The following is a 23327-nucleotide window of genomic DNA, read 5'->3' as shown; positions in this document are numbered from 1 at the left end:
TCTCAATAAAGATCGAAACGTTGGCACGATAAAGAAAATGTTTTTCTGAAACCTACATCACACCAGACCGCATCTCACGATTTCTAAATAAATAAGATTTATTATGCACAAGTTTTCTGTATATAGTAGATGATTGATATCTTGCCTTTGTTCCACTTAATTGTGTGATGCCATTCCTTGGCTCCATATACAGAGCATGTTGGAATGGCCGATATGAGAATTGTGTTTGTGCATCGTGGCGTATTTGGGTTTTCTGTTCCGATTTTTGGAGGAACCAGGGGTGTTTTATTATACATAGTATATGGTACAGAATTATTGTAGTACAGTAAGTAATATTGAACGTATTGAATTCCTTCTTTAACATTATTCATTTTCACTCAACACATTTTGTATTTATGTTAAGATTTCAAAAAGTAAAAATACATTTTTCTAATTATGGTAGTTTCATAAGTTACAAGCGGTTTATACCTTGTCATTACTTGAGCCTGGATTTATATACAATGAAAATCTGCCCAAAAATATACCAAATAATATGTTCTAAAAGTATTAAAATACAAAGCATAAATGTCAGAGAAAATCACCCTACTTTAATCATTACCATTAATTTGTTTTTGAACTAGGCATATTTTTTCTTTTTGGTCTCGTATTTATTCATTTTGAAAGGAAATAGGACAGAAAAATTTCAGTCCCACACAAAATCACCTTGTGTTTCTTTGTATATATTGAAACTGAGTGTATTATAGCGTGAATGTATAGTGTGAGATACCAATTATTAGGCATTTTATTAATTTAATATTATTATATTAATTTAACATGTAGAACTGTCGATAGGTGGCCCTCGGAGAATCTGACCCGTAGAAGAAGGATCATCCTCATCCGATTAAGGATACGCCATGCAAGATTGACACACGGACACTTGCGTTTGAGCCAAAGCCCGCGTAGGTATCCGGCATGTTAAGAACGCAGTCAATAATTTGAAAATAATATTTAAAGTCTTTCTCTGTCAGTTTTTATTTCATTTTGTCCTTTGAGTCTGTTTGCACAACGTATGCTTTTTTTAAATATTATTTTCTTTATTATTATTTCAGATCTAGTTAATGTAAAATTCAATAAAATGACAATATTCCGGATGTAAGACATACCTTTTCCAAGGATTTTTTCAATGCTCTGGATTTAAAATCTGACAAGTTTTCAAACTAAAAAAAAAGTTCGGCTAAGCACAGTCGAGCTTGATGGTTTCCCCGTCCATTAAAAATGCAGTACTTAGATATTAGGTGACTATTTGAGAAAGTTTTAAAGGGTTAACCCTTTCTTGCCCGACATTGCCTCAGGCCAACAACAAATTTAGGAAATTTGCTAAAGCTTAGCCAATCCCATTAGTTTAGGGTGGGTGCACTGTTTTTCCTACAATGTTTCATCCCTTGTATTGGGAACACCGATTTTTTTTTTACTCCAACTAAAATCTCCATCTTGAAATCTTCAAATCTTCAACATGGTTCTTCACCCCACCACTTCAATCTGTATCGATTGTTATATTGGCCTAACATAAAATATTTCATATCCAATTTATAATTTTACCTTTCTTGACTCAAGTTACTTCAGAGCAATGCCATTTTCAGAAATTTTGTTTAAGGTTAGGAGAAACCCCGTGAAATTAGTGCGATAGCAGTGTTGTTCCTTTCCTGTTTCTTTCGGTTATTGGGAACACTGATTTATTTAGCGCCAATTTAAACTTACGGATTTACCGCTTACTATTTATCAAAATTCCTAAAGTTCTTCTTGCCCTAAGACAACATTAGGACATAAAGGGTCAACTGCAAGTCAAAAATTTCATATTTCGTCCACATTTGTATAAAAAATTATTCGAAAAAATTTAAAACATGATTTATTTTCTGAAGGCTTTAAATTTTCCTTAATACAGTCTTGGCGCTTGAACTCGTGGTTTTTGGTTTAATGTCCCATTTAGCCCCTTTTCCACGAGGTTCTCCAAATGATTTAAGTTGCAAACGAATTCCTTTTCTTCCATAACCCAATGCGATATGCTGGACTTTATATTTTCTTTTTCTCTGCCTTTTCATATGAAGTTATATTTTCTGTACTTTTTAACAACTCTTTTTTTATTTTGTCGGAATGATTTCTGGGAAATGGCCGACCGACATGTCGTGAACACTTCCCGCTCGACTCACTGTTGGAAACATCGGAAAGGCACACGTTCCTTGCTCTGGGAGTGAATTACGAGTCATAATTGTTAAGTGAAGCAGAGGTCGGTCGTCGAGGAGGGTCCTTGGACGCAAATTTTCGTTGGATCTACTCCAAGTCCTAGATCTCCCTCGGTTCGCTAAGTGCCATTGCGTTTATTTTGAATTTCACTATTTCAAGAGCTAAACAATCCCAGCAAAAACAACACTTCTTCAGTTCGACTCGACGTATTAAATTTCATTTCATGGGAGCCATGTTTTTATGCATAAAAAAATATATTGGTGGTAATTCTTATGCTAATGAAAGCTATGGCTGGATATCGACCTGGTTCCTTGAGAGTTCTTACAGAACGTGCATTGTTAAGAGGCATAATCCATAAACGAAACTGTTCTGATGAAAATGTACTGCAGCATCGTGAGACTAAATTGGATATAGCATAATTTGGTCTTCATCCTACTAAGGTAAGGGCAGGTCTTCATCCTAACATACAAGTAAAAATTAAAAAGAGCAACAGAAATTTTCCCGTTTTTTCACACGGTCACAGCACTGACTCTAATACCAGTGCTTCAGCCGGAGGACACATGCCATGAGTAATGCTGGTACTCAGTGAGACGGATTATGGGGCAAGGCTCGAGCAGTAGGTTTAGGATGGAGAGATTGTTGTCCGTCTTGGACGACTTATCTGAGACTTTTGATTGTACGGTTTGGATGCGCTAGATGTTGGGTGACTTGGCAGAACCCACAGTTCCATTCCGTATGTCCAAATTGGTCGCAGTAAAGTCTGCTATGAGGTTAGTTTAGCGATGACGGTGTCGTTGCATTTCGCACCCAGAAGACCGTAGTTTTTCAAGTCAAAAGTTGTTGTCTCTTAAATTTTGTTGACTACGTATAGTTCTATGTATCTGACTTGAATGGAAGTTGAATGGCATCTCTTTGTAGCTGATGTAAAGTGGAGGGCAAGGCATTTTTCAATTCAATTCGCTTTAGTATATTTGACCTCGAAATATTATGTGATCTGATGTCTGTAGTTTTTTGCGGGCACTGGCAGTATGAGTGCCTTGTCTTCTGTTATGTTTATTCTGAGATGTTCTTTCAGTTGGGGGAGGGTCAAATTTGTAAAAGCTTGTGAATATGTATTTATTGGTTTTGAATGATGATTCAAATGGTACTGTGCATTTAGGGGATAGATCCACAGTGCCCATTCGGATACTAATGCCCAAATTTCATCCATCTTTTTGGTTATAGTCGGTGGGTTTTTATTTAGCTAGTTAGGGGTGATTCTTTATCTGCCCCCTTTCTGGCGGTTCGCTGGTCGTTCTCTGCGGCGCAAGACAAGAGGTTCATACGGTTGATGGCTATAAAGCCGATACCACAAAAGGAAAAAAGTTTATTGCTTGTTCACAACGAGTATTGCGATAATATATATGAGTTTTCCATATTAGTTTGTTCTCGATTATCGGACCTAGATATTTTGCTGTTTTCTTCGTTTGGAAATTGTATTTGCCCAGAGAAACTGGATTTAGCAGTTGCGTTTTCCGGTGCCTCGTGAACATTACCACTGAGGTTTTATTTTCTGTTATTTCTATGCCGATTGATAATAATTCTTTCTCGAGTCTTGAGAAAGCATAGTTTAGGAGGTGTAATGCTTTAGTGTGACTCTTAGCAGATGCGTATACGATTAAATCATCTGCAAATTTTTGTATACTTTCTGGTTAGAACACTGAATAACGGACGCCAGCTTGCATCGGCCTGACTTTTGTACCAGTCTTCGATAATCTTAAGGTGTACTTGGGTGTTGGAAGTAGGGGATAGGATTGGAGTTAGAAGACAAAATTGCGGCATCGTCCGGGTAGTAGTATGGTTAGTATGTATGGTTCAGTATTATAAATTATATAAAGGATATCCTGACTGTCAGAAAAGATAGCTATCTTCCTGGAATGTGCTCTTAGCATTTTTATTACTCTGGTGCAGTCTTCCATTGCTAAGATTTCAGACTCGAAAATTATACCGTGTTAAACCTAAGTTTAAAGTCACTTCAGTCTTCGGATTAATCCCGAGAACTCCAGCTTTCGTGCCTCTATCAGTTTTTGAGTAGTCAAAACGCCAGCAGGAATTGGCCTTCAGAGGTACTCCCTTCCTTTCTGCATAAGTACGTTGGTGGATTGTATGGGTGTAGCGATGAAATTGTATTTGGGTGTAGTGGCATCGATTGGCATGCCTAGTACGGCATCTGCCTTATCCGTTGTTCGATGACATGGCCTCTTCTTGCAGATGGTTGTCCATGTGTGAGCGCTTCTCTGGCTCCTTCTTACATTGGAATATAGAAGGATAACAACACCTCCAAGACCACTGATGGCGTTGTTGTTCTCATGGATCCAGTGACACTGAGGTTTTGACCCACCACACCACCGACCCATATGTTAACATTGTCTTACGACACATGTGTAGAGCCGTAGGGTAATTTTGGGGTTTAGAGCTAGCACGTCGTCCAAGACAAGTATTTAATATTTTATAGGAGCCCACAAATTACTTAAATGGAGGACCAATAAAACGTATTATGAATTTTTGTAAATTGTTTCACGGTGAGTGTTTTAAGACTAAAAAGAAATTATGTACATTTCATAAATATCATGTTAAGTGAATAATAAATATTAATAATATATATTAAATATTTATGCAAATAAAATATAAATACTATGTGTCAAGAGATTTTATTTAAGCTTTGATTTTTGTGGTTGTTTCCTTCTATTGTGGGACGCACGTTTTTGCTATTTGAAATTTTATTACTTTCCAATACCTACGCTCTAAACTACATGGTGTCGGTTTAATTTTCTAGAACCGAGAAGCATGTTTTAACAAAATATATATTTCTTAATGTTATCAGGACTTGCGACGTTTGGGACAATTAATCCGGGGTCGTTTACCCCCTGATACGCCATGTCAGGGGGAGAAAAACGACATCAGCGAAATTCCCTTTGAGTGGGCGTGGCACACACATTTCGTTAACGCTCGAGGGAGCCTGCAGTCAATTAGCAGTAATGGAAATGAAGGCGTGACGATTTTTCTCGCCCTCCCATATAATTATGTTCGTTAACGTACAACAATCGGATATTTGTCAACTGGCGAAATTACGCAGCTCCGCACCACGTTGCCAATGGTGTTCGGCGAAATAAAGACCCTCAGCGACCTATTTGACGCTGGTGATGTTTTTAAACTACAAAAATTACTTGCTAAGGTTTGAAATAATTAACGGTATAAACACTTGTCCAAATTACAGATCCGCAGACTAGACATAGAAATTTCATAATTTATCATTATGTAGCAAAAGACATCGAAGTTGCCTGTAACAGAAGGTTCATCACCTCACAGGCTTATCTAACCCACCACTGGAGAAAGAGCGAGAGTGGGGTGTCCAGGATGGATCGGAACTAACAGGTTCAACATTTCACAGGATTAAATAACCCACCACTGGAAAAAGAATCCTGGAATAAGTCTTAGAGACCAATACCAGCGAGAGTGGGGTGTCCAGGATGGATCGGAACTAACAGGTTCAACATCCCACAGGAGTACATAACCCACCACTGGAAAAAGAATCCTGGAATAAGTCTTAGAGACCAATACCAGCGAGAGTGGGGTGTCCAGGATGGATCGGAAATAACAGGTTCATCACCTCACAGGCTTAACTAGCCCACTATTGGAGAAAGGATCTTTGAATAAGTATTAGAGATCAATACCAGCGAGTGTAGGCTGTCCAGGATGGATGGGAAATAATAGGTTCATCACTTCAAAGGCTTAACTAACCCACCATTGGAGAAGGGATCCTGGTATAAGTCTCAGAGACCAATACCAGCTAGGGTAGTCTCTCCAGGATGTATTGGAAATAACAGGTTCATCACCTCACAACTTTAACTAACCTCCGCAGAAACTAGAACGTACAATCACCAATCCTTAGATCCATGGTCAACGTCCAATAACATCTACAAAAACTTCCAAGCTTACCTTCAATCCCACTTTAATTCCCATGTACAACAACAAAGATGTGGCCCCGAAACCTGCTCTCGGAAAGTGGGAGCGACTATGTGATGATTTCTGATGTAGGTGTGCTATCAATGGATGTCTTTTCGTTTTTGTCATTTTCTTCTATATATTCCAAGGATGATGATTGACCAGATATATATTTCAATTGCTTATGTATCAGGATTTTCCGAAATTCCAAAAAACCCACGGCATAAATAATTTTTGACTCATTAATTTATAACTTTTAAATCATAAAAGAACAATTTGTCAGAGTTATGGACGGTTTCCGTAATCATTCGAAATTGAAAGGGCCGATTGTGGCAATGACATTCGTTTGTAATTTCTCCCAATGTGAACTCACAGTAATTGATCATGTCCAGGTTGATGTTCTTTGAGAATCACGCGATGGAGAAAGAGAACCACTTCACGCATCTGTTGGTTTTCAATATGATTAACGTTGATTTCAGTCAACCCCTTTAACAAATCGAATATCGGACCCACTTGGGCCGGATGTCGTTAGGACGGTTGCCCTCCTTTATTATATTCGGGCGTCAATTACATTTGGATTGGTGCAATAACACTTTCACCTGACTAATTCTTTTTGACTCGAAAGGGGAACTTTTAACACAATGGTCTCTCTGAGCGATGAGAAGTTCTCATAAATCCGAATAATTTCGTCTAATTTGAAAGGAACGGTGAGAAAACATCTTGTTTTTTGGACATTCAGGAAATGAGGATTCATTTGGTTGATTGTCATCCCCGTTTTTAACCATGTGAAACTTTCTCAAGTCGGTTTTTCTTTCTAAAGTAACATTTTTATTTAACAATTGAAACTTTAGCACTGGTTAATATTTACAATTAGCGAATGAATAACGTTTTTATTAGAAAGGTTTAGTGAATTAACGATTAAAAAAAACATTACAGCAATGCTAGAATGTTGTCAGCGATAATGAGTCGGATCGTCCGAGAAGCTCTTGAGTGTCACGACTGATGGCCCACCGAAGGTTTGAAACCGAAGGAAGGGATCGTGCTCACCCGCATGAGTATAAGGCACCTGCGTTCTGGACAAACCTCGCGGAGGTGTCCCGCTTGTAGAGAAAGGTCGCTCCGTGTGCCACGCCTTGGCCCCTTACAGGGAGCGAGTAGGCGCTAGACACGATCGAAAGATACCTACAACTAATTGCATTGTTTTCACTAAACGTAGGTCCATCCGCTCCTATAAAATATTTCTTCATGGAATGTTTTATGATTGGTCTATGACGGTAACTTGCCTGGGAATAACGCTCAACTCAAAATTAAATTTTAGTGAACACATCAAAAACATTGTTGGCGAAGGTAAAGCTGCTACTAGTGTATTTATTCCATTGCTTAAGAGAGAATCTGGAATTATTATTCTAAACAATATATTTTTATACAAGACTACTTTTAAACCTATGTTACTACTATATTCCTGGATTAAGAATATGTTTTATAAGTAAGTTAAGAAAGGGATTATACTGTAGAACAAATGTATCGGAAAATTCACTAGCTTTCGTGGTCCTTTTGACCAAAAAATATCTTTCAATTAATTAATCTCTATTTAAGGTACTGGTTGAGATGGGAAGTTAGTGTCCGAGTCAGGAGAGCTCAAGTGGTAGTGCAGCGGCGTATTTAGCCGAAGGTCGTGGGTTCGAATCCCCCTCGTGACGCTGACTTTTTTATCTCAACCAATACCTTAAATACAGATTAATCAATTGAAAGGTAACGGAAAATGTTTTTCAAAATGCAAAAACTAATAGCAGAACTACCCAGACGTACTAGGTCGAGTATGACGGTAGGAGTGCTGACAAAACACTTCTGACTCCGTAGGCATATAGCAACAGCAGAAACAAGCCTGTGCAGATATTGCTAGGAAGAACAAGAGTGACGCGAAGGATGGTTATGTTTTGGGAACTTTTCGGTGTTTAGTTTTATTCGACATTTTTGACCCCATGTTGACGGGGTCGTAGAGAAAAGAATGGCAGAATCACCGACGTATGTCATGATAGTGGTGTCGGCATATCGGCAGTGAATACGGACTACAGTAACGGTCCAAAATCGCTACCCTGAGGGACGCTTGCTCCTTGTACAAAGTGAGTGGATCCGACCCATATTCTGTACCTGTACCTATCGGCTCGACAACAAGAAAGAATCCCGAACAGCATTCTTTCTTCTCAACGGAGGATGCGACGATGCTCAGGACGGTAGTAGTTCGGAGGGTGATGTGATTTATTGGGTTTAAGGATTGGGTGAACCAAGGAAAAATTCGTGAAGTGAGTTGTACGAAATATTATAAAACGTGGTTAGGAAAATTATGCTTTTTTTTTAGTTTTCGAACGATGGAAGACGTAATGAGGCCAAATCATGAAATTTTCTGGAAGGAAAATTTTCGAATGTCCAAATTCGTACCCTTAGATATTTGGAAAAACAGGGGGATTTAGTATGAAATAAGGCTAAATTACAAGTGAAAAATATACAAACATTTTAAATTATATTATCCATTGTTCAGTTTAATCCAGAATAAACAAAAAATTATGGTCCAAATAAGGTTTTAGTTATAGTTTTTTTTACTCACTGTATTTATAACTTATAAGTTTTTATGAGTTTTAAAATTAATACATTACAATTAATTAAGGTTTTCAGTTGAGATAAAAAAGTCAGTGGCACGAGCGGGATTCGAACCCACGATCTTCGGCTAGATACGCGGCTGCTCTACCACCTGAGCTATCGTGACCTCGATCCACTCGGACACTAAAATGGAAAATGAAAAATGGCAAAAAAGGAGGGAAAATTCAAAAGGTGGGGTTGAGATAGGAAGTTAGTGTCCGAGTGGATCGAGGTCACGGATAGCTCAGGTGGTAGAGCAGCGGCGTATCTAGCCGAAGATCGTGGGTTCGAATCCCGCTCGTGACACTGACTTTTTTATCTCAACTAAAAACCTTAATTAATTGTAATGTATTAATTGGTCAAGCGGACCACGAAATTAGTGAGTTTAAAATTAATAATTAATTGTAATGGAGTCTTTTACATGAAATCACTAAGAGGGTTCCTCCGGGGGTCAGTCAATTCAGAAAATCCACGTACTTTGTTCGGAAATGACCCGTCTCACTAGAACCAATCGCATCAAACGTAAGCTAAAGCCTGACCTTTACTCCCAGTAATAAGGAATCCCTTTCACTTTACAGACTTGTTGCTCCCCCTCGTCAATTTTGTTTGTTTCCAATTTCGGTATGGCTTTGGAAAACAGAAAGCAATGAATTTCGTATCGTAAAAGAAAATTCGGGCTTCCTGTTTTATTTCAAGGATGTAATGTAAAATTTGCTCACTGTCAGGCACTAGTGGCGATGAAATCCGTTGAATATTTTCATGCGCATGTACAAAAAGGGGGGTCAAGAAATTATTCATTCGTTTTGTGACATATTCTTCTTTGATTTTATTCTGTAACTGAAACATTTTGGGGAGGTCCCTCAAAATCTACAATTTCTCCTCTTATTGCTCATAATTCTATAATAAAAATACTACTAGACATAGAAGGTACAACAGGAAACAATTCTACATTGATTTTAAATTATTGAAAGTCTGTGTGTCTGCGTGTTTGTAAGCATTCATGTTTACATATTATGGACTTCAATTACACTACAAGAACAAATGGGTTAATAAAATTTATTGATCCTAAAGTAAACACTCCCATGCCATAATGTGCATGTAATGTAGCATTAAGACTCATAAATCAAAACAAAATTGAGATAATCTTTTTTCGTCTTATGATAAATTTAATTTTTTTAAATATATATAATTAAAAAAAGAAAATTTTATATGTAACATACACTGACAGGCAAACAATGCCGGCCACTTGTAATATAAGTTGATTTGTATAAATTTTTATGTAGTAATCAAAATTTCACGTTTTTTAACGTTTAATAATTGAGTCTTTGTTTTAAAAATGTAAAAAAAAAATGTCAATGGCTAAGGAAAATATATAATAATAATAAAAAACAACGGACAGATAAAATTTGTTTTAATTTTGTTTTAGATTTGTAATTAACATTTCAATATTTCCTCCTGTTGCCTTAATTACATCTCGAAGACGTCTTCGCATACTTTCTACCAGTCTGAAATTGTCTCTTTGCTGGAGGTTAGCCGATTCTTCAGAAGAGTCCTTTCTAGTCTAAGCCAGGCTAAAACCCTGATGTTTTGCTGTTGAAGGTACGTTTGTATTATGCGAGATGCATGTGGGCGGGAATTATTGTGCATTAAAATGGGATTGTCGCTGATTTCATCGAGGATTGGCAACGCATGATGTTCCAAAAATTTTTCCACATAGAGAGTGGCTGTCAAAGACCCTCCACGAACAGCAACCAACTCTGTGAGACTCTCCATTGAAATTCCGGCCCACACCATCACTGGGCTACGTTGACAAGGTTTGTCTCTGGAAAAAATTACAGGCTTCGTACCTTTTATTTCGCCTTCTCCACACTCTTTCACGCCCATCTGGAAATCGTATAACAAATCTACACTCTTCTGTAAAACGTACAGCAGACCAATCGCCCAAAGACCAATGGCTGTGTTCTCCAACAAATGGGAGCCGTAGAACTTTGTGTGTTCCGGCCAATTCTGGTCCTCTTACTGGGCGAAAAGCCATACTCATTTAATCTTCTTCGAGTAGTGCGTTCAGAAATTTGGACACCTAGAACTGTCCAAAGGAGCTGATGAATCGCTTGAACAACAGTAAGGTGCCGGTTTTGCAAAATTCTCAAAGTCAAAAAACGCTGTGGTTCTATTACCCTAGGGCGTCCAGAACTAGACCTTCTATGACATGGCCCAGTTTTTTCCAAAACGTCTAACGGCGTCCCGCTGTGTTTCTTTGGGAACCCCGTACCTGATGGAACGCCCATCATCAATAAGTCCCACACCACGCACAACATCCTCAGCACTAAGTGGCATATTTAAGTTTAAATATTGAAATTAAGAAAACAACGAGGAAAACTGAACAGTTTATTGCTTCAGAATTCGAATGAGACGAATAAACATTTAAATTCCATAAAAAGTAAACATTGAAAAATGTTTTATCCTTGTTTTTCATTAAGGATTAAGTGTGTTTAACTCTAATTGATGTTCCCAATTTAAATTATAGCAAAATCACATATGTATTGATAAAAACAATGACAGGGCAGAATATTCATTGAAAAAATCAATTGAGCGGAATTTTTTGCCTGTCATAGGATTATTCAAATAAATATTTAAAAAATTGCATATAATTACAATAGTAAAATTGAATGTATACTTCTACCCCTAATTTGTATTAATCTGTACGCTGAAAAACTTATTTCCATTTCCCTTCATAATAGCTGCAGGTGTCCTTCAGGGTTCAATTCTGGGCCCGACTCTGTTTTCTAATTTCCTAAACTCTTTGCCGAAACCCAAGTTCTGTCAACTTGCACTATATTCTGATGACATTGCGCTCTACTGTTCCTCTTTGAGGGTGAGTGTGACAGTTTTGGAAATAGATTGACCCACATAAGTATCATTATTTAAGAAAGCCGTTCTACGTGGCTCATAAACATAATATGTGAATAAAGCGCTTCTGCTTTCAGTAGAAGTTAAAGATATTCCGAAAACTAGATGCATTCTCTGCTGCAGTATTGCGCCCGTTCAGCACATCGCTCCTACTGCTCCTCCCTCCAACAGCTTTTCTCATCATCAGCTCTTTCCTTCTATCGCTCTTCTCTCCAACAGCTTTTCTCTCGTTCAGCTCTTCGCTTCTACCGCTCTTCCCTTCTACAGCCCTTCTCTCCTTCGGCTCTTCATTCCTACAGCTCTTCTATCCTTCGGCTCTTCGCTTCTACGCTCTTCCCTCCTACAGCTCTTCTCTCGTTCAGCTCTTCGTTTCTACCGCTATTATCGTCTACAGCTCTTCTCTCTTTTAGCTCTTCGCTTCTACCGCTCTTCCGTCCTACAACCCTTCTTTCCTTCGGCTCTTTCCTCCTTCAGCTCTTCTCTCCTTCAGCCCTTCGCTCGTACCATTCTTCCCTCCAAAAACTCTTCTCTCCTTTGGCTCTTCGCTTCTACGCTCTTCCCACCTACTGCTTTTGTCTCGTTCAGAGCCTCGTTCTATCGCTCTTCCATCCTACAGCTCTTCGATACTAGAGGTCTTCACTCCTACACCACTTCCCTCTTACAGCTCTTCCCTCCTACAGCTTTTGTCTCGTTTAGAGCATCCTTCTACCGCTCTTCCCTCCTACAGCTCTTCTCTCGTTCGCTCTTCCTTGTACCTCTCGTCCCTCCTACAAATCTTTTTTCCTTCAGCTCTTTGCTTACCGCTATTATCACCTACAGCTTTTCTCTCCTTTAGCACTTCTCTCTTACCTCCTACACCTCTTCGATCTCCTCATTCTTAATTCCAGGTCCAAGCTGTTTGTACTTCTTAATCCGTTCTCGCCCGTTCATGTTTCAATGCGCTGTGATCCCACCTCCCAATTTTTAGTAGTACTCTAATCGTGTTTATTTACGGGTTATACCCAATTACATACAATTACAATTTTTACATAAATACAGATGAGCTCTGCGAATTTAAAAACATTTGAGTTGTTTATTTTTTAAGATGAAAAAAATACTATTTCCATCATATATGTATCATTTTTTATATATTTTGATTTATGTTTTGTGCACAAGAAAAGGTCATAAATTTAGTGTTATGATATGTGAACGAAATGAACAAACTGTTCAACTTTCTTGGTTTTTATATTCATTTACTTTTCTTTTTAATTTAAATTTATTATTGGCAGTAATAAAAAATGAGAAAGGTTGAACAGTTCGTAATTTCTTTCATATAACAAACCTGTAATTCAGACAATAGTTCTTACGATTGGCCTAGGCGTTCCTGATTCATTTCACTGAGTGTGCGGTTTTGATCCGATCCTTAAAAACAGTCGTTTTCCCCTCTCTAATATCTAACTGAGTACAGAGTCGGAATGCCTTATATAAATTCTTAATACGAAAGTGAAAATAAATATGATTACGCCTGTCCTCGTGGAAAAAGAATTGTCCGGCTCACGACAGAAGAAAACAAAAGGAAAAATTTAATATCGAGAGGAAATAGGTTGAGCAATAGCAGGTGTGACATGTAATAACCGACAAGACCCCAGCCGCCTCCGACTCCGCTTCATCCTCCCCTAACCAGCCACCCGCCTACCAGCTTCAATATGTTTCCTTTCCCCCATTTTGCGAGCACATCGCACCCCCCGCCGTCTCCGGCGTACAAGCCGAGTATTAATTTTGCTCTAACAAAACAGAAATTCTCTCTTTTTTCAACCCCTGAATCCAGAGCTAATTACGCGAATATCAATAAGCTTACCATGTCCCTCTCGTTTATTTGGCGTTGCAATGCGGCTGGTATTATTTTTACAAAAACTAATCCAATCTTACCTACCTTATTTTAGTCGGCTTTTCGCCCAGTCGACATCGTCCGCTAGACGTGGATTTTGAAAAAATCTTTCAGTTAAGCCTTGTGGTTGTTTGTTGGGAACAAATTTTTGACTTCTTGGTGGTGGAAATTATGGATCGATGCTGTCACATCGAAGCATTAAATTTTTATAATATAATATTGGGTTGTCCGGAAAATAATGCAGGATTTTAAGTTTTCATTAAAAAAAATCTATATAAAATATTCTGTTTACGTTTACAGGATTACTCATTTGTATGAATGTCAACACTTATTAATCCTCTTCCAAATGATATTGTTTGTTTACCTCTGTAGCATTCCGCTACTTGGAAATAATTCAGTCATCCTTATAATGTCAAAGCGAGAATTTCGTACGATTTTCTTTTACGAGTTTAAACTCGGCCGAAGCGGAGCCCAAACGGCTAGAAACATTAACCAAGTCTGGGGCGAGGGTTGTGTTAATGAGTGCACTGTGCAAAGGTGGTTTAAAAAATTTCGGGAGGGAGATTTCAGCCTTGAAGATGAAGAAGGTCGTGGAAGGCCTTCCTCTCTTAATGATGATGTTCTGCGATCAGTGGTGGAAGAAAACCCCAAAACAACTGTTCGAGAACTTGCAGAGCAACTCAAAGTCAGTAAAACGACCGTCGCTGACCACCTCAAGGCGATTGGAAAAGTGAAAAAACTCGAAAATTGGGTTCCACACTCATTAAACGATCGCCAAAAAAATCAGCGCTTTGATGTTTGTGCATCACTTCTTTGTCGAAACAAAAATGACCCATTTCTGGCCAGAATTGTTACATGTGACGAAAATCGGAAAGGGCCCATTTTGTTGCATGACAACGCTCGACCACATGTGTCACGTGTAACGTCACAAAAATTATTGGAGCTTGGCTATGAAACTTTGCCTCACCCACCCTACTCTCCGGACCTCTCGCCTACTGACTACCATTTTTTTAGACACCTGGACCACTACTTACAACACATAATATTCAAAAATCAAACGGAACTGGAAAATGCATTTATTGACTTTATCAATTCTAAAAATTCTGAATTCTACTCAGACGGAATTAATAAGTTACCAACACGTTGGGAGAAATGTATTGAGAGTATGGGAAATTATTTTGATTAAAGAACATTGCTTTAAAGTAACTAGTTTCTTTTTTTTTGTTTAATACCAAAATCCTGCATTATTTTCCGGACAACCCAATAATACTACTTAATGCTGAGGATGTTGTGCGTGGCGAGGCACTTATTGATGATGGACGTTCCATCAGGTTTGCCATCGGAGTTCCCTACAAAACACTGCGAAACACCGTTAGACATTTTTGAGAAACTGGATCCTACCATAGTTTTGGACGCCCTAGGGTAGAAGCACAGGATGACCGTTTTTTGACTTTCAGAATTTTACGAAACCGGCACCTTACCGATTCATCAGGTCCAGGGAGTTCGAGGTGTCCAAATTCTGAACGCACTACTCGAAAAAGATTGAATCAGCATGGACTTATGGCATTTCACCCAGTAAGAGGACCAGACTTGACCGGAACACACACAGTTGCACGGCTCCCATTTGCTGGGAAACACAGCCATTGGTCTTTGGGCGATTGGTCTGCTGTACGTTTTACAGAAGAGTGTAGATTTGTTATACGATTTCCAGATGGGCGTGAAAGAGTGTGGAGAAGGCGAAATAAAAGGTACGAAGCCTGTAATTTTTTCCAGAGACAAACCTTGTCAACGTAGCCCAGTGATGGTGTGGGCAGGAATTTCAATGGAGAGTCTCACAGAGTTGGTTGCTGTTCGTGGAGGGTCTTTGACGGCCACTCTCTATGTGGAAAAAATTTTGGAACATCATGCGTTGCCAATCCTCGATGAAATCAGCGACAATCCCATTTTAATGCACAATAATGCCCGTCCACATGTCGCTCGCATAGTACAAACATACCGTTAACAGGATAACATCACGGCCTTAGCCTGGCCAGCCCGTTTTCCAGACTTGAACCCCTTCGAACATTTATGGGATAACCTCAAAAGACGAAAAAAACACGTCCATCACTCCCTGATACGCTCCACGATCTTGAATGGACTTCGTGAAGAATGGGCTAACCTCCAGCAAAGAGACATTTGCAGACTGGTCGCAAGTATGCTGAGACTTCTTCAAGATGTAATTAAGGCAAGGGGAGGAAATAAGTGATATTGTAATGTTATTTACAAATTTAAAACAAATTTTATCTATCCGTCTTTTTTAAATTATTTTTCATTTTTCTTAGCAATTTACATTTGTTATACTTTCTTAGACAAAGACTCAACTATAAAACATTAAAAAAACATTAATATATAAAAATATATACAAATCAACTTATATTACAAGTGGCTGGAATTTTTGCCTGTTGTCCTCTTCAGTCGTCGTACGATGTGCACCTTACATAGCAGGCGGCTGACTGCGGTGGTGTTGGGGTGGCTGTGAATACGAAGGTAGAAGAAGAAGAAGAATAAGAAAAATAACTTTATTCTGGGACTGGTGTCCCCTAAGAATAATTTACATGAGATAAAATAAAGGAAGTACCTTCTATGAAGTTACAAATTTAAAAAAAAAAAAAATAAAAATCTTTGCACAATGTATGCCAGTAAGGCAGACCAGAAGAGAAAATTACGAGAATATTAAACAAAAATAATAAATGTTATCGTGAGGTCTCTACTTGGAGGGAGAGGAGGTGATTATAAAGATGGGATTTAAAGGAGGAAAAGGAGGCAGCGTGATGAACAGAAAGGGGAAGGTCGTTCCAGAGTTTAGGAGCTCGGATCAGAAAGGATCTTTCGAAGGTATGGGTTATATGTTGCGGAAGGACAAGGTCGATTGGGGATGAGCAGGTCTTACGAGTGTGATGTGAGGAGTTGAATTGGAGGGATTGGATGATGTAAGGAGGACGACGAGTGTGGATGGACTGGAAAAGAAAGCAACCTAGGAAATACTGTGCACGGAAGGAGGGGAATAGCCAGGAAAGTTGGAAATACAACCCCGACACCCGGGATCCCCGTGGGGTGCCGCACACAAATCTTATGCAACAATTCAAAATACGCTTCAAACGCGCGTTCTCTCTCTCCGAGGGACCACCGAATGCCAAACAGCTATAATCGAAGAAGGGAAGTATAAGGGAAGATACAAGGAGTTTGTGGGTAGAGAAAGGTAAGAGAAGCCAGGACCGACGGAACAGGCTGAGGGAGACGATGGAATGGCGGGAAATTTGGGAAATGTGGAAATGCCAGGAAAGGTTTTGGTCAAAGACTACTCCGAGGTTTTTAACCGAGGAGCAGAAGGGGATGGGGTGGTTATTTAGCATGAGAAGTGGGATGCTGGGGAGGGAATTGAGGAGTTGCCTGGACCCGATAATTATGGCGGTGGATTTGGACGGGTTGAGGACTAGGAAATTTTTACGGGCCCATTCGTTGATGGAGTTTAGTCTTTTTGGATCTTGAGAATGGCCGAGTGAAGATCGGAAGGGTGAAAGGATATGTATATTTGGGAGTCATCGGCATATAGGTGATAGTTACAGGACTGGATGGAGTCGTGCAGATCATTGATATAAATGGAAAAAAGGATAGGGCGATTGGTAAGGTAGGAGTGGAACCAACGGATGGTGCTGGCGGAGAAGGAGAAAGATTCGAGTTTAGACAGGAGAGAAGAGTGAGGGACAGAATCGAAGGCTTTAGAAAAATCAAGAAGGACAAGTATAGTAACTTTCCGTTGCTAAGTGGAGGTCACTGGTAATTTTTATTAGTGCTGATTGGGTGGAATATCCTTAGCGGAAGCCAGATTGGAGGGGGTTGAGAAGATGGGACTGTTCAAGATGCCTGGAGACTTGTGCTTGGACTAATCTTTCTAGGGGCTTGGGCAGGTTTGAGAGGATGGAAATGGGACGGTAGTCTGTAGGGCAGGATGGGTTGGGGGTTTTATTGACAGGTAGTGCTTATAAGCGTCCTGTGTGATATCCATGCCGATGTACTGGATGTTCAGATCTTTGCGTATGTCAGTATTGCGAACGTATGAATGAAAATCTACCATATGTCTTAGAACTTTGTTTTGGAACCGTTATATTACGATTGTGTTGCTTCTTTTGGCACACCTCCTAAGTTTTATGCCAAAGTTCATCCATGTAGGTTTTAATATGTGATTATAAATCATTGTTTTATTTTGTATTGACAGTCGGGAATCCCTTCCCAGCAACATAAAGTTGACGGTATTTGAAATCAGGTTCTTTCCGTTTCTCTTTGATATGTGCTTACCAATCTAATTTGTTTTAGATTTGTCTCATTTAATTTCCAAAAATCTAAAAAGGGAACGTAGGAATAACGTGCTGTTATCATAACAGATTCCATTCCTATATCCTCTCTATATGGAGCCGTACGATGGATCAAGAAACTAGCAGCATTTACGCTAATAAATACATTTTGTGGCAGTCTGTTTAAAACACAATAAAACCATTGATTATCTACAAGTGAAAGATTGTTAAAACATTGGAACAGGTTAAAGTTCTGTTCTCATATCACATGCCATCCATCCACTTTATCTATGTAGACCTAGGTTTTCAAGGTTTTTTTAAAAAATCAATTGTTTGAGGCTTAATTAATGATTGTTTCAAACCTAGCCTATTACTGTTCATATTAATATTATTCTAACGATTAAGAATTGGGGGGGATTATTATGTACAATAAATACTTTCAACGTCAGAACACATTTTTCATACAAAAACTATGATTATTTACAACTATATAAAGTAGAAATGTGTAGAGATTAGTGACCGTTAATCGATAGTAATTCAGATATCGTGAGATGCGGTCGGGTGTGATGTAGGTTTCAGAAAAAAAATTTCTTTATCGTGCCAACGTTTCGATCTTTTATTGAGATCATCTTCAGGGCCTGGGATTTACAAACAATGTTTACATTTTACAAATACATTTAGGATATGGATAAGTGAATTTATACAATGCAAAATTCTGAAACCAACATCACACCCGACCGCATCTCACGATATCTGAATTACTATATAAAGTAGGAGATAGTTATTTATACCAAAAATCGAAACAGGGGAAGTGCCGTCAACAGATCAGGAGCCATCCCTACACACTCTCTATATGTAGGCAAGGCTTCACGTCCTTCAATAACGCGACACATCGTATTTCCTTTCTCTACTACTGTTGATATTAGTAATTCATTTTTTAGTTTGATATTAGTAAAATAAAATGCGTACACTGTACAAAACTCTAATAATCTGTGATGGGGAAGTTGTATTTTTCCACTCAAAGAATGCAAGTGTTTGTAAAAAAAAGAGGAAACGGTTTTAAGTATTCGTACTAATTAATTGTTTATCATATTGCAAAAACTTGGGAACGGAAGCGACACATCATCAAAAAAATAAAAAATTGCAATTGGTGCACGACGAACTATACAAGGGAAAACTGACATTTTCACAATTACTTCCGCTGAGTTATTTCCCAAAAAGATGTTGATAAAAGATTATTTATTTCCTTTCTCAAAAATCCTCGTGAATCTTTTCTTTTCAACAGTTTTGATAGTAAGCTTTTATTATAGTTAATAAATAATTAAACCATGATATAATTTCGTTTGTTATCATAAAAACAAGAAAGTTATGAAAACATTCAGTGATGATTATTTTTCCATTAATTGAGGAAAAGATTTACACGGAGAATGCACGAGTAAAAATACTTGTAAAAGAAAACCATCATCATCTAGAAAATCATTATCTATTGACAAATCAGGAAAATGAACAATCGTTGAATATATGTGGTTTAACATTGATCCCTATTTGATGGTAAACAGTTCTTAACAATGATATTATTTATCCTTACTATCTCATGAACAAATAATACTGATATAAATATAAACAAAACGAATCGAAATTTTGGTGGCGGCATTAACGAAAAAATCAACTATAAAATGACCAAGGGTCATAAATCTAAAATAAGGTAGAATAAAAGAACAAAAATATCATACCTAAAGAATAAACGTTATGATTTAGCTGACCCATATTGTAGAAGAGATATCATCCTACCACGATTGAGTATAGGCCATGCGAGGTCGGAAAACGCGGCTCGCGAAGCTCGCTGATCTCTTCTACCAAGACCTTCGCGCGGTCTCAGGATCCAGAACTAGTCCCTTGGACAGCCTTTGCTGCGAGCTGGGAGTGCTACCACTCGAATTGCGGAGAGAGAGCAGCTTACTCTCAGTTATGCGGCCGGGTTCTTGGCCAGGAGAGGCCATCCTTTACCGTACATGGTCCTGGGATGAACATACATGGAAGTGTATGACCGACTTTGTACTCGGTCGGACGCTACCTCAAGGGAATCACTTCGGCGAATCTTTCGAGTGGTCTGGGATGACACTAGGAGCTCTGAGTCCTACCGGCGTACTCGATATGGCGACCCTGGCAAAGTTGATTACACCGCCATTCTTAAACCGATCTGTGTTTGGAACTTGGGTCCGAGTATCCCGGTTTACGCCTCGTCTTCACTGGCAGCTCTAAGACCGGGGAAGGTGTGGCTTGCGCCGTGTACAGCGGAGGTGACCACCTCATGGGCTCCTACTCCCGCATTCAATGTACACACCGTCTAGCTCTATGCGGTCTGGTACCACCTTGGGCTCGTGTAATCCGGGGAACATCCTACCTCGTGTGCACTGACACCCTGAGTGTGTGTGTGGGCAAAGAAATAGATAAAAGAAGTAAGAAATAGATTCTCGGTAGATCCTGTTGCCGTGCTTTTATTCGAAAGATATGCAGAGTTGAAGTGCCTTGGAAAATCGTTAGTGGTTGTCTGGGTACCTGGACAGGTCAGGCTGAAAGGCAATGAATGTGCAGAAGAGGCGGCGAAATCCAAGACGGCTTACACTCTAAACCTTACTACCGTGTTCCGACCTACTGACGCTAAACGAGAAATAAAGAAAATACTAAAGAAAAGGCGACAGGGTCGTCCGAGAGGCTCTTACGCGTCAAGAGCGCGATTGATAAGTGTCCCCTGGAGCTTCTTAACCGCAGAAGAAGGATCGGACGCGGATGCTTGGTTTTGTTCCAAAGCCCGCGTAGGTGCCCCTCATGCAGAGAAAGATTGCGAAATTTGTTTCACACAACCCTTACAGAGAACGTTAGGAGTGCCGCCGGATTTAAGAAGTTCTGAGACACGGTAGACCGTTTCTGGGGTCCCCTTTTCCACTATTTGGAAGATGTGTTTTTTTATTGTGCATAGATTTGTCTATTTTATGTGTTTTGTTTGAGTGCGTGTATTTAGCGTCATCACCCCTCAAGCAATGTATGTGTCGATGGCGGAATATTTATAAAAGTGCCCTGTGATGTGTGTAGTGTGAGTACCTAATGATGGAATATTTATTATCCTATCGACCCTCATTTAATATAGTTATATAATGGGCGTAAAGTGTGATGGAGGAGTATCATGTACTCCACCGCCATAATTGAATGAATAGTATGTTGAAATGACCTAGACGTTGACTGCCCCTGGAGGCTTACTTGGGTAGCGGGACATATATATGACCTCAGACTGCCAAAACTCGAAGTAGAAGAATCTCACACCTTGCCCCGAGAAGTCTAAAGTTTAATCTATACACCTGTGCAGAGCTTATAAAAATCTATTCAGCAATCTAAACGATATCGTAATGCGAGCAGAACATAAAAAAGACAATAGAAATGATGAATCAACGTAAGATTGAATAGAAAATTAAACTTATAAGAATAGAGTAAAATGTGACTGTAAATATTTAAAACATAATTGGCGTATGATATTTTGAATATTCAACAATGAGCGTCAATAATTAATGTTTATTATAAAACAAAACGAAGAACAATTTAAAATAAAAAATAGTTTATATCAAAACTGATGCATTTCATAGGAACGCCAATTTTCAAACATAAAGCCGGTAATAAAAATAAAGATGGGAAAATATAAGTAAAGCGCTAAGTGCTCCCGTAAGTCCTGACTTGGCTGAAACCCCCGAACTAAATCTTATTTTATCCTCTTACATAGGCTTATTAGGGCCGCATAAAAGCACCCAGCGAGACGGACCCAATGGCTTACTATACACTACTTAGGGAAAAGATAAAATCCATATAGACATCTTCAGAGAGGGCAAAATTTATTGGCCAAAGTGAATTAATACCAAAAAGCTCCGGGCTTTAGTTCCGAATGGGGTTGCGGACTAAAGTGATCGTCGACTGTGGCTACCTCAAAACGTTCAAAAAATTTCTATACAAAATAGGTAGAATTTGGTTTTAATCTCAGTACAATGTAACTACCTTCAATTCCGTAATGTGTAACAATGAGATTGAAAGTATAATACAAAACAAAGATAAGAATGGAGAAATGGATGAAATAGAAAATGGAATTGTTGCTGAAATGTCACTTTCAATACTCCTACGGCCACCTCACGTGGCCATCGTCTCATCAGTCCGCGAGGATAGTTTGGGAGAATTCGTCGGTATACGGGTTTTTGGATATGCTGATATAAGACACTGTTAGAGTTAAATGGAGCGAATTTCATCTGGAACGAAAGGATATGTCAGTATGTGTAGTTTCGTTCGATACATAAAATTGAGCATCAAAGATTTTTTTGTAAGATTTTTTTTAGAAGGGCAGTTTGGATTCAGTGGACGTTCGAATATAATGGCTTCTACTCCCTAAGTCCATATCGGCTTAACTATGGTGTTGTAAAGCAGCATTTCATTTTTGAGATGTAAGTCAGAGCGCTGTATCGTGTCATAACTTCTTGACGTTTCAGTCGTGTGTTACGATTCTACGTCCAGCGTCTGAGGTAGTACACCTTGTCACTTTGTCTGCAGTTGGAAGAGGAATATTATTTATGTAGAATGTGGAAAGTGAAGGCAATGTGAGTGGATATTTCTGTGTCAAATTTTATTCTTTCACCTCAAGACTAGTAGTGTGAAGTGGTGAAGGTTTCGAGTGGAAATGACACGACCGGAGTTAGTAAAAAGGGACACTTTATCGTCTGAAAATGTGAATGTGGTGGTTTTAAGATGTAATGCTGACAATTCATTACTTACTACACCGCCACATTCAAAAACTGGTATAGTGTCTGGGCACAGAACGCGACCGAGAAGAACATCGGATGTGGTTGGTCGAAACACCATAAATGGGGAAATATGCAGAGATGGAATTGCTCTCCATGATTCGAAAAAAACTGGTCAGTGAGGTAACTGTGAAGCATGAAATGTGGAGCGAAGGATGCCATTGTGCAAGAACAGGACCAAAGCCACCGAACCAAACTCGATCAAAAAATTGGCTTGCGTAAAGAAAGTCCTCAGAACAGTACTATTCCCGCTTAAGGGACGAAGAAATAATGTCTACCATGCCATGGCATTGTTCTGTAGTTGAATGGCAGTTGCGAAAATTGCGAAACCAAATAGACGGTCGGGATTGTATTTTGAGAATTTAAGATTGGAAGAAATCTTTTCAATGGTGTTTCGTCGCTTCGCGCCAAAATTTAAATTAAAAATGTTAGAAACTTAAAACTTGAGCATTTCTTCCTCTCCCCCGGCGTAACGATCTAAACTAACAAACGCCCGAGAATCCGTATAATTAAAACAAGCCGATTATATCCGAGGACGTTAAGGTG

Source organism: Cimex lectularius, unplaced genomic scaffold, assembly GCF_000648675.2.
Source record: "Cimex lectularius strain Harlan isolate CLEC.00 unplaced genomic scaffold, Clec_2.1 scaffold27, whole genome shotgun sequence".
In the NCBI taxonomy this organism is placed as follows: Eukaryota; Metazoa; Arthropoda; class Insecta; order Hemiptera; family Cimicidae; genus Cimex; species Cimex lectularius.
This window is presented reverse-complemented; position numbering follows the sequence as displayed.